The sequence below is a fragment of the Lathyrus oleraceus genome, chromosome 7, assembly GCF_024323335.1.
Source record: "Lathyrus oleraceus cultivar Zhongwan6 chromosome 7, CAAS_Psat_ZW6_1.0, whole genome shotgun sequence".
NCBI lineage: Eukaryota > Viridiplantae > Streptophyta > Magnoliopsida > Fabales > Fabaceae > Lathyrus > Lathyrus oleraceus.
Genome location: NC_066585.1, coordinates 427,574,626 through 427,587,601, shown reverse-complemented (window position 1 = coordinate 427,587,601; position 12,976 = coordinate 427,574,626). Strand labels below are relative to the sequence as shown.

Below are 12,976 nucleotides of genomic sequence, written 5' to 3'. Positions count from 1 at the left end.
GAGAATCGCGACCGGAGACCTCTTAAGGAATTTGCCCAACCCTCTAACGAGGAACTTAGTTCGAGTATAGTAAACCCCCTTATTCCTGCTAACAATTTCGAACTAAAACTGTCTTTGTTGCAATTAGTGCAACAGAACCAATACGCAGGTCTCGCTACTGAGAACCCGAATCAACATTTAAACGTTTTTATCCAACTAGCCGACACCTTTAAATCTAATGGCGCTTCACCTAATGCGATTCATTTAAGATTATTTCCTTTCTCCCTCAGGGATAGAGCACGTTCATGGTTGGATTCACTTCCAGCTAATTCAATAACTACCTGGAAAGACCTTAGGAGAGTATTCCTTGCTAGATATTTCCCCCTAGTAAGACTGTTGTTCTTCGAAACCAAATAACTAGATTTACTCAAAACCAAGGAGAATCACTTTTTGAAGCTTGGGAGAGATATAAAGAACTATTAAGAGTCTGTCCACACCATGGCCTAGAACAATGGCTGATCGTTCATACCTTATACAATGGACTCCATTATAACACCAAGATGAGCATCGACGCTGCCGCAGGTGGCGCGCTGATGAACAAACCTTACCCTGAAGCTTATGACCTAATTGAGGATATGGCCCAAAACCATTACCAATGGGGAACTGAACGAGCATCAATAGAGAAAAAGGAGACTCAAGGTGGAATACATGAGGTAAGCTCTCTAGACATGATGCAGGCGAAAATGGACGCTTTAGCCCTTAGGATCGAACATATGTCTTCAAACACTAACACCGCAGCGGTAGTCCACACAGAGTGCAAACTCTGTGGATCTAAAGGACACGAATCGGCGGAGTGTAACCTTTTGAACGACCTGAACACCGACCAAGTGAATTACGCCCAAGTTAACCCATTTTCAAACACTTACAACCCTGGATGGAAGAATCATCCGAATTTCTCCTATAAAAACCAGAACCCTATCCAAAATCATGCACCTCAGAGACCGCAAGGTTATCAAGCCCAAAAACTAAACCAACCTATGCAAGTTGTGCCCTAGAAGTCTAACCTTGAGAAGATCATGGAGAGCTTTATATCGGGTCAAACTCAGCAAAATAAAGAATTCCTAAACCAGAACATTCATGTAAACGAACTTATAACGCAATTAAGAACCAAGGTTGATCAGATAATCACTCACAACAAGATGCTTGAAACCCAGATCTCACAGGTAGCACAAAACCAAGCCCCACAGACTACACCTGGAGGCCAATTCCCTGGACAACCTCAACCAAACCCTCGAGGGCAAGCTAACGCTATCTCGTTACGAAGTGGGACCGCTTACGAAGAGCCTCATAACCCAGCAATGAGCGAGTCCAAAACTTCTAAAGGAAATATACCTACCAACCAAGAAGAGGAACCGGTGGAACTCGAGAAACAAACCGACCAAGAAGGTGAAGCCAAGGATAAAACTTACAAACCACCACCCCCATACAAACCACCAATCCCATATCCGCAAAGACTTAAACAAACCAAAGTCAATAACCAATACCAAAAATTTATAAAAGTAATAGAAAAGCTTCATGTAGAGATTCCTTTCACCGAAGCTATCACCCAAATTCCGTCTTACGCCAAATTTCTCAAAGACATCTTAACCAACAAACGTAGGCTTGACGACCCAAAACCCTTGGAATGCAACTTTATTTCCGAGGATAAACTCGCTAAGAAGGAGAAAGACCCTGGTATTTTTCTATACCTTGCATTTTAGGGAGTCATGTGATCGACAAAGCTTTCCTAGACTTAGGCACTAATGTGAGTTTAATGCCCTTAGCTGTATGTAAAAGGTTAAACTTAGGAGAATTACAACCAACTAAGATGTCCCTCCAATTAGCCGATAGGTCTGTTAAGTATCCTGTAGGCATTTTAGAAGACATCCCAATTAGGATCGGTCAACTTTATATCCCAACAGACTTTGTGGTCATGGATATCAAAGAAGACAAAGATTTCGCTATCCTTTTAGGTAGACCATTCTTATCAACAGCTGGAGCTATAATAGATGTTAAAAGAGGGAAATTAACCTTCGAAGTAGGGGATGAAAAGATCGAGTTCATTCTTTTGAAATTCCTGATGGCACCAATTATAGGAGACGCATGTTATGCGATCGATATCATAGATGAGTGCATAAGAGAATTTGATTGAGGAGAACCCGAGATCGAACCATTTTCAAACCCGAATGAAAAGGATGACGAGCTAGAGGAAACGAAACCTCACACTAACGAATGTCTGGATCTCACTCCAGACCCTTCACCGAATTCTCAAAAACCAGCTCAAGAACTTAAGGAACTACCCAAAAACCTAAGATATGAGTTTTTGGATGAAGAAATGAACCGCCCAGTAATAGTCAGTGCCACCTTAAACCAAGCCGAGACGAATCGACTCTTGAATGATTTAAGAAGATACCCCTCTGCCTCTCTGACTTAAAAGGTATAAACCCATCCGTGTGTATGAACAGGATCTCACTAGAGAAGGATTCAAAACCTTCTAGAGAACATCAGAGACGAATCAACCCTGTAATGAGCGAGGTGGTGAAGAAGGAAGTCCTTAAATTGCTGGAGGCTGGTATAATCTATCAGATCTATGATAGTAAATGGGTAAGTCATGTACATGTGGTACCCAAAAAGGGAGGCATCAGAGTCGTGCATAACGAGAAGGGCGAGCATGTCGCTAAACGCATAGAAGGCGGATGGCGTATGTGCATAGATTATAGGAAGCTCAATAAGGCAACTAGGAAAAACCATTTCCCCCTTCCATTCATAGATCAAATGCTTGAGCGTCTTTCCAGACACTCTTACTTTTGTTATCTTGATGGATATTCTGGATTTTTCCAAATACCCATACACCCCGAGGATCAAGAGAAAACAACCTTTACCTGTCCTTACGGAACGTTTGCTTACATACGAATGCCGTTTGGAATCTGTAATGCGTGATCAGTCACCATTTACATTGAGTTTTCATTACTTATCCGACTTGAAACAAAGGCATTTGACACACTATGCAAGCATTTATGGTACATTTTGAGTTAGTTTTACTTCTATTATTTTATTTAAGAATTTTTAATCTTTGTTATGTTTTACTTTTTATTTTCGTGATTTTATGTGTGGGATAGCTGTGTTTTTGTCCAACAGTTCCATGTAGAAGAACTAGAGAACTCAGAATGAGACAGTGCGAGATTCCGGCAAGCAAAGGAGCAGAAAACCCCAGTACAGGAGGCCTGACACGGCCACCCGTATCACCTGACACGGGCCGTGTCAAGAAGGGAAGACATGTGAAGAAAAACAGTAGCCAGACACGGCCACCCGTGTCAGTTGACACGGGCCGTGTCAGGCAGCATCCTCAACCGTGTCACCCCCTGCCAGGGGCGTGTCAGCCAGAATAGTAGGCTGACACGGCCACCCGTGTCAGCTGACACGGGCCGTGTCAGCCCAAGCCCAAAAATCGAGTTTTCTCGGGCTTTTTGTTCGTCGGGTTTTTTTTAGAGATATCTTTGGACCTGTCCAACTGCTGCTGGGAATTTTCACTATAAAAGAAGGTCTTCTGCCAAAAGAAAAATCATCTTGGAATACGGCAAAACACAGTATTGTGAAGCAATCAAGGATTACAGAGATCAAGGCATTCAGAGAGCTGAAGGTGTTCATGAGCGGGAGCGATTGAAGATCAAAGTCATCCGATTACTTGTAATGTGTAATTTTTATCTTGAATTTGTTTTAAACAATATGAGTAGCTAAACCCCCCAATGCTAGGGGGTGTCCCTGATTTAGAATTGTAATGAATGTGAGTTTACATTTGCATTTATAATATTTTTTTTACGGTAACCTTTTGATGTGTTTATTGCTTTCTCTTTTGAACCAATTGAGATTGATTTATGGTTATCAATTAGGCTGGACCGCCATTGATATGGTTTTCATAAGGTTACTCTACAATAGATATCACCTAGGACTAGGGATACCCTGTATGAACTAGAGTATTCTTGATATTATACAGCTTAACTTCACCCTAATTCACTATGGACATAGGAGTTAGGGTAGATTGATTAAAGGTTTTCTCACCAAGGACTTGGGAGAAAATACCCTTGAGAACTGGTAGTAATTGATATTTGTTGATGCAAAAGTGACTCAGAGTTGTTACAGGGATAAATCACACACCTTCCCTGACATTGTTCCTTTTTCTCTATAAACCCTTATTTTCATCTTTCTTTACCTTTTTTTTATTACTACATTTTTATTCCTAAAAACCAAATTAATACTTTTTGTTTAATTGAATGATAATTTAAACTCAATATTAACTTGCAGTCCTTGAGATCGACATTCGGGGAATTTCCCCATTATTACTATAAAAGGCAAAATAGTACACTTGCTATTTTCCCGATCAAGTTTTTGGCACTGTTGCCAGGGACTGCCAAAAATATACAGTTTAATTTTAATTTCAATTAAAATTTTGTTGCTCTGCAATAAAATTATTTTTCTGTCATTTATAATTTACTAATTTGTGTATGCGAGGAGAACCCTCAGCTGAATTTCTTTTTGACACGGAGATCGAGAGAACCCTTCACCGAAGACGCAGAGAACAAAGAGTGGATTCTACAGAAGAAAGTACCTCTGATCGTTCAGAAGTCAAGGAACCAATGGCTGAAGTTCCTCCAATTCCACCCTCTCCACCTCCGGAAAGACTCCTAGGTGACTATGGAGGTGCAAATGCACCGGGTGGTCGACTGACCATTGTCAACCAACCGGTGAATGTGACAAATTTTCAACTACATCCTAGCACGATCAATCAATTGGAAAGAAAACCTTTCACCGAAAAGGTTAATGAAGATGCCAACAAACACCTGCAAAGATTTCTGACCATGAGCACCACCCTAAAAATTGATGGTCATACTGATGAAGCAAAAAAATTACGAATGTTCCCGTTCACTTTAGCTGAAGATGCGGAAGAATGGTTATATTCTCTTCCTGCCGGAAGTATCACATCCTAGGAGGAGACGGAAACTGCATTCTTAAATTAGTACTTTCCAGCATCTGTATTCCTGAGAAAAAGGTATGAAATCCTTAATTTCAAACAGAAGGATGGTGAATCATTGGGAGACACTTACAAAAGATTCAAAAGGATCTTAGTAGCGTGTCCAACTCATAATATGGATCAGACCGAACAAATGCAGATGTTCGTTAATGGGCTGAAAATAAAAACAAAACAGTTGATTGATACAGCAGCCGGTGGCTCAACAAATTTCTCAACAGCCACTAGTATCAAAAGGATTATTGATGCAATAGCTGCCAATGAGCATCTAGAGCTATACGACAGGTGTACCAGTCAGCCAGATGGGGTGATTGATCTAAAACTAGAGACAAATAAAATCCGTCTGAAAGACACAGTTGCTGCCGAAGTAGACAAAAAGCTGAAAGCGATGAATATAGGTACTCAACAGATAGCGCAGGTTCAACCAGCTCAGGCGAGCACTTGTGAAATCTATAATGGACCTCATCACACGGTCTATTGCTTTGCCACTCCCCAACAAATTAAAGAGATCAAATTCTTGAAGAAGAACAATCCATATTCTAACACTTACAACCCAGGTTGGAAGAATCATCCAAACTTCTCCTGGAAATATCAGAGAGGGACTGTTCTGCAACAAGGTACAGGGCAATATCAGACTCAGTATCAACAACAACAACAACAACAGGCACCTAAAAAGGCTGAATGGGAAATTGCCATTGAAAAGTTAGCAGCCCACAACATACAGTTTCAAGAAGAAACAAGGACTAATCAGAAAAACACCACAACCTCCATTAAAAATCTTGAAGTACAAATGGGACAGATAGCACAACAGTTAGCTTCAAACTCTCAAGCCCCGGGTACCCTATCTAGTGGTACGGTGATAAATCCGCGGGAACATAACACTGTTAACGCTGTCACAACCCGAAGTGGAAAGTCAACAGAGGAGAATGATATAGAAAAAGATGGATTGATAGAGGTGGATTTAGAAATCAAGGAAACAAAAAACCAAGATGAAGAAGCAATACCACCTCCTGTCAAGGGGGCACGTGGTACCAAAAAAAGGGGGCACGACGGTAATAAAAAATGAAAAGAATGAGTTGATTCCAACCCGAACTGTTGCAGGTTGTAGAGTGTGCATCGATTACAGAAGACTAAACGTGGCAACAAGGAAGGATCACTTCCCGTTACCATTCATTGATCAAATGCTAGAAAGGTTAGCCAGACACGATTACTATTGTTTCCTAGACGGTTACTCGGGGTACAACCAGATTGCAGTTGCCCCTGAAGACCAAGAGAAGACTGCATTCACATGCCCCTATGGTATTTTTGCTTATAGAAGAATGCCATTTGAATTGTGCAACGCACCGACCACCTTTCAAAGGTGTATGACTTCAATCTTTGCTGACATGCTCGAAAAGCATATGGAAGTATTTATGGATGACTTTTCAGTATTCGGTTCTTCATTTGATAATTGTTTGACTAACTTGTCACTTGTGTTAGAAAGATGCTATCAAACAAATTTGATCCTGAATTGGGAAAAATGTCACTTCATGGTCCGGGAAGGAATAGTCTTGGGACACAAGATCTCCAACAAAGGTATCGAAGTGGACATAGCAAAAGTGGAGGTAATAGCAAATTTACCACCACCGGTAAATGAAAAAGGCATTTGAAGCTTCTTGGGACATGCAGGTTTCTACCGCAGGTTCATAAAAGATTTCTCCAAGATTGTCAAACCGTTGACTAGTCTGCTGGTAAAAGATACCCCGTTCTTATTTGACAAGGAATGTAAGCAAGCCTTCGAGGCCTTGAAGAAGGAGCTGGTGTCAACCCCCATAGTTATTGCCCCAAATTGGTCTCTTCCTTTTGAGATAATGTGTGATGCGAGTGATAACGCAGTAGGGGCAGTACTAGGGCAACGCAAGGAGAAGCTCTTGTATGTGATCGATTATGCAAGCCACATACTAAACCCTGCTTAAATGAACTATGCAACCACAGAAAAAGAACTCCTAGCGGTGGTATACGCGTTTGATAAGTTCAGATCCTATCTGCTGGGATCAAAGGTAATTGTATATATTGACCATGCTGCTTTAAAATATCTTTTTGCAAAACAGGAATCGAAGCCAAGGCTGCTGCGATGGATCCTCCTACTACGAGAATTCAACCTGGAAATTAGAGACAAAAAGGGTAGTGAAAACACTGTTGCTGATCACTTGTCTCGGATGACTCCGATTCAAGAAACAGAAGAAACACACCCTATCAGAGATGAGTTCACAGACGAACATATTCTAGCCGTTACACATATTCCATGGTTCTCCGATTACGCGGACTTTGTGGTAGGTCGACTGATACCTGATGACTTTGACTCCAACAGATGAAAAATGTAACACCCCAATAAAATAAAATAATTATTTAAATTAAGTTAATAGTATATTATTAATTTAATCAAATAATTGGGTTATTTTATTATTGGATCATTATTATTATTATTATTGGAATAATAATTATTGGAAAATATATAAGTTGGAATTTAGAAAAATCCCATTTTTGGTAAAAAGGTTATTTTCACGTGAAAGGGGAAAAGAGGCAGAAAAGGGAAAAGGGCAAAAAGCCAAAGAACGAAGGTTAAAGGAAGGGAAAGCTTGGAGCTCAGAGACTGCCGGATTAACTCAGGTAAGGGGGGTTTATCATCGATTAATGGGTATTATGGGATAATATGTGATGGGTAGTAAGAAACCATGGATTTTGACTCTGATTTGAATGATGCATGCTGAAATTGTGAAATATTTGATGAACGAATTTGGATGATAATTGACGAAAACTCGTAGGAATTAGAGGTAGTAAGGTTAGCGATTTGGGAAGCCGAATGTGTATGATCTGTAATTGATAAAACGAATGAACATGTATGAAAATTGGACTGTAGAAGGTTGGAATTGGATAGATCTCGTAGCAGAGAAAGCCATTGCAGATCTGGAATTTCTGGCTCTGGTCATACGCGTATGGCACTAGGCAATACGCGTATGAGAGGGCTGGTACGCGTATGGTTAAGGCATTACGCGTATGAGTGAAAAAGATGATATTTTGAACGTAGATTCGTCTCTGTTGGTACGCGTATGAGGATGTGGTACGCGTAGCATACGCGTATGGGCGTGGGCGATACGCGTATGGGTTGGGCGAGGGAATGCGCCATACGCGTATGGACATAGGCGATACGCGTATGGGCAGACTTGTGGTTTCCCTGAACAGTTGTTGTGCAGTTTTTGGTTGTTTAGGCTGAGTGCTGTAACTTAGCTGATGTATGACGTAGTGGGGATCAATTCCCGTTGTCTTGAGTAGTATAGGTATTAGTAGAGTGTGCTAATACTGTGTTTGATTATGCGGCATGATATGATATGCTTTTGTGATAAAATGTGTTGATGATGTGTGATGGTATGCATGCTGCTGTGAATGTATCAGTTATGTATGCATTTGTGAATAGACTGTTTTATGGCTTAGAGTGTGAGCATACGTCTATTCTTGAGTTGTTGTTGTTGTTGCATTGCTAGGTGATTAGCATGCATATTGTGGCCCATTTGGGGTGGTAGCTAATTCCCATGGTGAGGAATTAGTGAGTAAATCATTTTGATTGTTGTTGATGTTTGCATGCTAGGTGATTAGCGTGCATAGCATGGCCCATTTGGGGTGGTAGCTAATTCCCATGGTGAGGAATTAGTGAGTGAGTCACTATGTCTCAAATGAGTGGGACTAGTGAGCTTGGTAGCCGTGCCTGGATTTGGACGGTGAGGTTGAACTATATGTTCACAAATAGTCGGTACCGCATGCATGGAGTCTCATTGCATAATATATGTATGGCGTATAATATGAATGGATGTATTCCAATATTATACGTGTGTTTGTGTTGGTGTTGAGTATTATGTTGAATTGATGGTGCTGTTACTGAATGTATGTTTGGATTAGGGTGATGAAGTGTGTTGAAATTACTTAGCATTACATAATGTTTTATAATGCTTATTATATTGATTGAGGAACTCACCCTTACGACTATTTTTCAGGTAACGAGAAATGAGTTGAGTAGAAGCGAATGCTTGGAGTCTAGTGTAGTCTCCTTTAGTGGGTCATGCTCTGATAGATGTAACATCGGGAGGGAACCTTTGAATTATGTTGTTAATGCTTGTGGAACCAGTTTACATGTAGTATGTTACATGTTTTGATTGATTTGATTTATATCCGCTGCGATTTATGCGAATGTTTAATTGATTTAATAAAGAGCGTGACAGTTATATTGGAACATGGTGCGAATGATTGTGTCACACCCTTAACTGTATAATTACTCTGATATATGTTTATGATTTAATTAAATAATTGGGGGTATTTTAGAAGGGTGTTACAAAAAACGTTTTTGCATGATTGCAGGTTCTATGTTTGGGACGATCCATTCCTTTACAAAAAGGGATTAGATGGCCTAGTCAGGAGATGTGTTCCAGAGGAAGAGAAGAGGGACATCTTAAAAGCCTGTCATAACTCAGAATATGGAGCACATTTTAGCGGAGACAGAACCGCAACCAAAGTCCTCCAGTCTGGATTGTACTGGCCTACACTGTTCAAAGATGCACAAGTAGTGGTAAAAGAGTGCGACAGATGTCAGAGAACAGGCAACATATCCAAAAGAAATCAGATGCCTCAGAATGCCATGTTAGAGGTCGAACTGTACGATGTGTGGGGGATAGATTTTATGGGACCCTTCCCACCTCCCTTTGGAAAGAAATACATTCTGGTTGTGGTTGACTATGTGTCAAAATGGGTGGAAGCAGTTGCACTGCCCACGAATGATGCAAAGGTGGTAACAAATTTCCTCAAGAATTGTATCTTCGTGCGGTTTGGGGTACCAAGAGCACTGATTAGTGACGAAGGTACCCACTTCCTAAATAAGTTGATGGAGAACCTACTGCGGAAATACAATGTCAAGCATAGAATCGCCATACCATACCACCCCCAGACTAGTGGACAGGTTGAGGTATCCAATCGGCAAATCAAGCAAATCCTAGAAAAGACCATCAGTGCCTCACGAAAAGATTGGTCAATCAAGCTCGACGACGCAGCTACCACTCAAAACACCAATAGGTATGTTCCCATATCAGTTAGTATATGGTAAAGCTTGTCACCTACCACTCGAACTTGAGCATAGGGCATTTTGGGCTACCAAATTCCTCAACTATGATCTTTCCAAAGCGGGTAAATCTCGGATCCTCCAATTACAAGAGCTGGAAGAATTCAGAAATCGAGCACATGAGAATGCCAAGATATACAAAGAGCAAACCAAAACCTGGCATGACAGGTGCATTCAGAAGAAAGACCTTCAGGAAGGACAACTTGTGTTATTATTTAACTCAAGGTTGAAGCTCTTCCCAGGGAAACTAAGGTCACGATGGTCGGGACCCTTTGAGGTACAGAAAGTATTTGCGCATGGAGCCGTTGAACTAAGAAATCCAACAAACGGAGGCACGTTCAAGGTGAATGGGAAGAGAGTTAAACCATACATACAAGACCAGGAGGGTGGTCCAATCGAAAAAGTCTGTCTCACCTAAGCAGACGGAGAACCGTCGAGCCATGCGACATTAAACGAAGCGCTTCGAGTGAGGCAACCCAGGCCTTTTATTTCTAATCAGTTTTGTGTGTCTATAGGTTTATACAGGAGCTCTACAAGGAGGGAACATCACATAGCCCGAGGAACCAGTAGTTGACCCAACGAGAAAACCAAAAACGATCAAAAGGACAACTTGACATGGTGACCCGTGTCAACTGACATGGGTCGTGTCAGGAGAGGGAAAAGCAAACAAGAAAATGGGAAAACAGTGGTCTGACACGGCCACCCGTGTCAGGAGCACTGAAAGAAACATAAGTTTTTGATTTATTAAATAGTAGCCTGACACGGGCTGCCGTGTCAGCCGACATGGGCAGCCGTGTCAGCCGACACGGCCCGTGTCAGGAGCACTAAAGGAAAATGCCAAACTTTGGGAATCCAGTAGCCTGACACGGCCGTGTCAGGCAGGCGAATTTTTTTAATTTTTTTTGAAAAATTTGAATTTTCGTGGGACCCACCCACTTAATCCACCATTAACCACACCTTTTCCCCATTAACCTTATCATTATCAGATTTTCCTCCTTCACCTTATTATTCTCTCTCATCATTCTTCATCTCTTTCTCTCACACTCTTTCAAATTCCATTAAAACTCATAGACCTCGCCACATAAAACCTTCCATAACCCCATTTCCACTCACCTATCGCCAAAACACCCTTCACAAATATCACTCCACTCGCCGTCCCGGTCCTAACCATGGTTTCAGAATTTCCTAACTCAAAAGTTCAAATAATTTCTATTTTTTACAGGTCCAAAATGCCCTCGCAGAGAAGCCTCACCGGAAAGCAACAACTCGCGGAAATGGCAAAGTCACGAAAGCGCGCGAGTCGGAATCCAAATCCATACAACATCGTGTTTGACAATCCGGAACAAGAACAGAGATACCAAATTCACCGGAAGCGCAAACTCATGCCGACAAGGTATATGTGTGAGCATACTCTGAATGCCCTGGGGCTGAAGATGGAGGTATACCGAATGTTCCATATTTTGGGAATGCTCGAGTTCATGAGTTTGGAAGCGCCAACATACGAGCGCATTACTCTCGAATCCCTCAGCAAGTTGGAATTCCAGCTGGAAAAAAGGTGGATTGACACGACCAGGTATTATTTCGGCACCTTATGTTTCCGGTTATTTAATAATTATCATGAGTTGTCTGTTGAGGAGTTAGCTGCAATACTCCGACTCCCTCTAAACGGACCAGGAGCGGTCCCAGACGGGTTCTCACCTAAGGATTTATGGATTGCCATCACTGGGAGGACGGATTACTCCTCCAAAGGTGCGGAAGCCTCGGGCATCCAGAATCCATGTTTCAGGTACGCTCAGAAGGGTTTAGCCTATACCCTGTTTGGAAGAGGCGATAGCACAGGGGTAGCTACTCAGAGAGAGCTATTCTTTATGTACTCGATGGCTCAAACCAAAGCCATCAATGTAGATGCCTTCGTAGCAGATTATCTGGGCAGAGTCGGCCGAGAAAACTCCAGAGGCATATCCGTAGGGGGAATGATCACCCAAATCGCTGAGCATTTCGGGTATCAAGTTGTTTTACTCGAAGACACGCCAATCGCAGGTAACACAAAAATTGACGTGTCTGCTCTAATCTCACAAGGTATGCTTGTTGTTGCCCCTACTTACTATTCTGTACTTATCCATAAGAGGTTTATCATCACTCTTCCGGATCTGGACAAAGTTACTATTATTGACTGTGCTAATTGGTTGTATGTGAGCGCCAACCCCGATACGGATGAAGGCCACGAAACTGACTATTTTACTGCAGGAGAGAAATTTATGGATGACCAGGTGGAAGGCACGGAAATAGAAGAAGAAGATCCTCAAGCACCTCCTGAGCAGTTTGTCCCACCGCATCAGGAACCCACCCAAAAGGTGGCAGGTTCATCATCTTGGTCAACTGACCAATGGAGCTGGGTACAAACCGAGATAGGTGACTTGAGAACGGAACAACAATGGCAAGGCATCGAGCAAGCCTGTTAGGGAGCGATGTTGGATGAGATGAGCAACATGATGCGATTGTTGATGTTGCATTTCTCGCAACCACCTCCTCAGTAGGACCCTGTGAGTGCCCTCCTCCGCTCTTGTTCAAAAACATTGTGGACAATGTTGAGTTCAAGTGTGGGGGAGATTTTATGTCTTTTATTAGTATTTTATTCTTAGTATTTGGTTATTATGTTATTTTACTGTTGTATTCTAGATTTGATTTGTCTGTTGAAGGTACATTATGTTGCGAGTGTGTCAAGTCTGTGTTGACAGGTTGGAAATAGTAATGATCACGATTGAGAGTCGATGAAAGGATCACGCCAC

At 41.7% G+C, this 12,976-nt stretch overlaps 1 non-coding gene across 1 annotated transcript; it reads right to left on the bottom strand.

Moving 5' to 3' along the window:
* Nucleotides 1-377: 377 nt before the first annotated feature.
* LOC127109985 (small nucleolar RNA R71) lies at nt 378-484 on the bottom strand. Its single transcript, XR_007797225.1, has one exon. It is a non-coding gene; the product is annotated as a small nucleolar RNA R71 (small nucleolar RNA).
* Between the last annotated feature and the right edge of the window lie 12,492 nt (nt 485-12,976).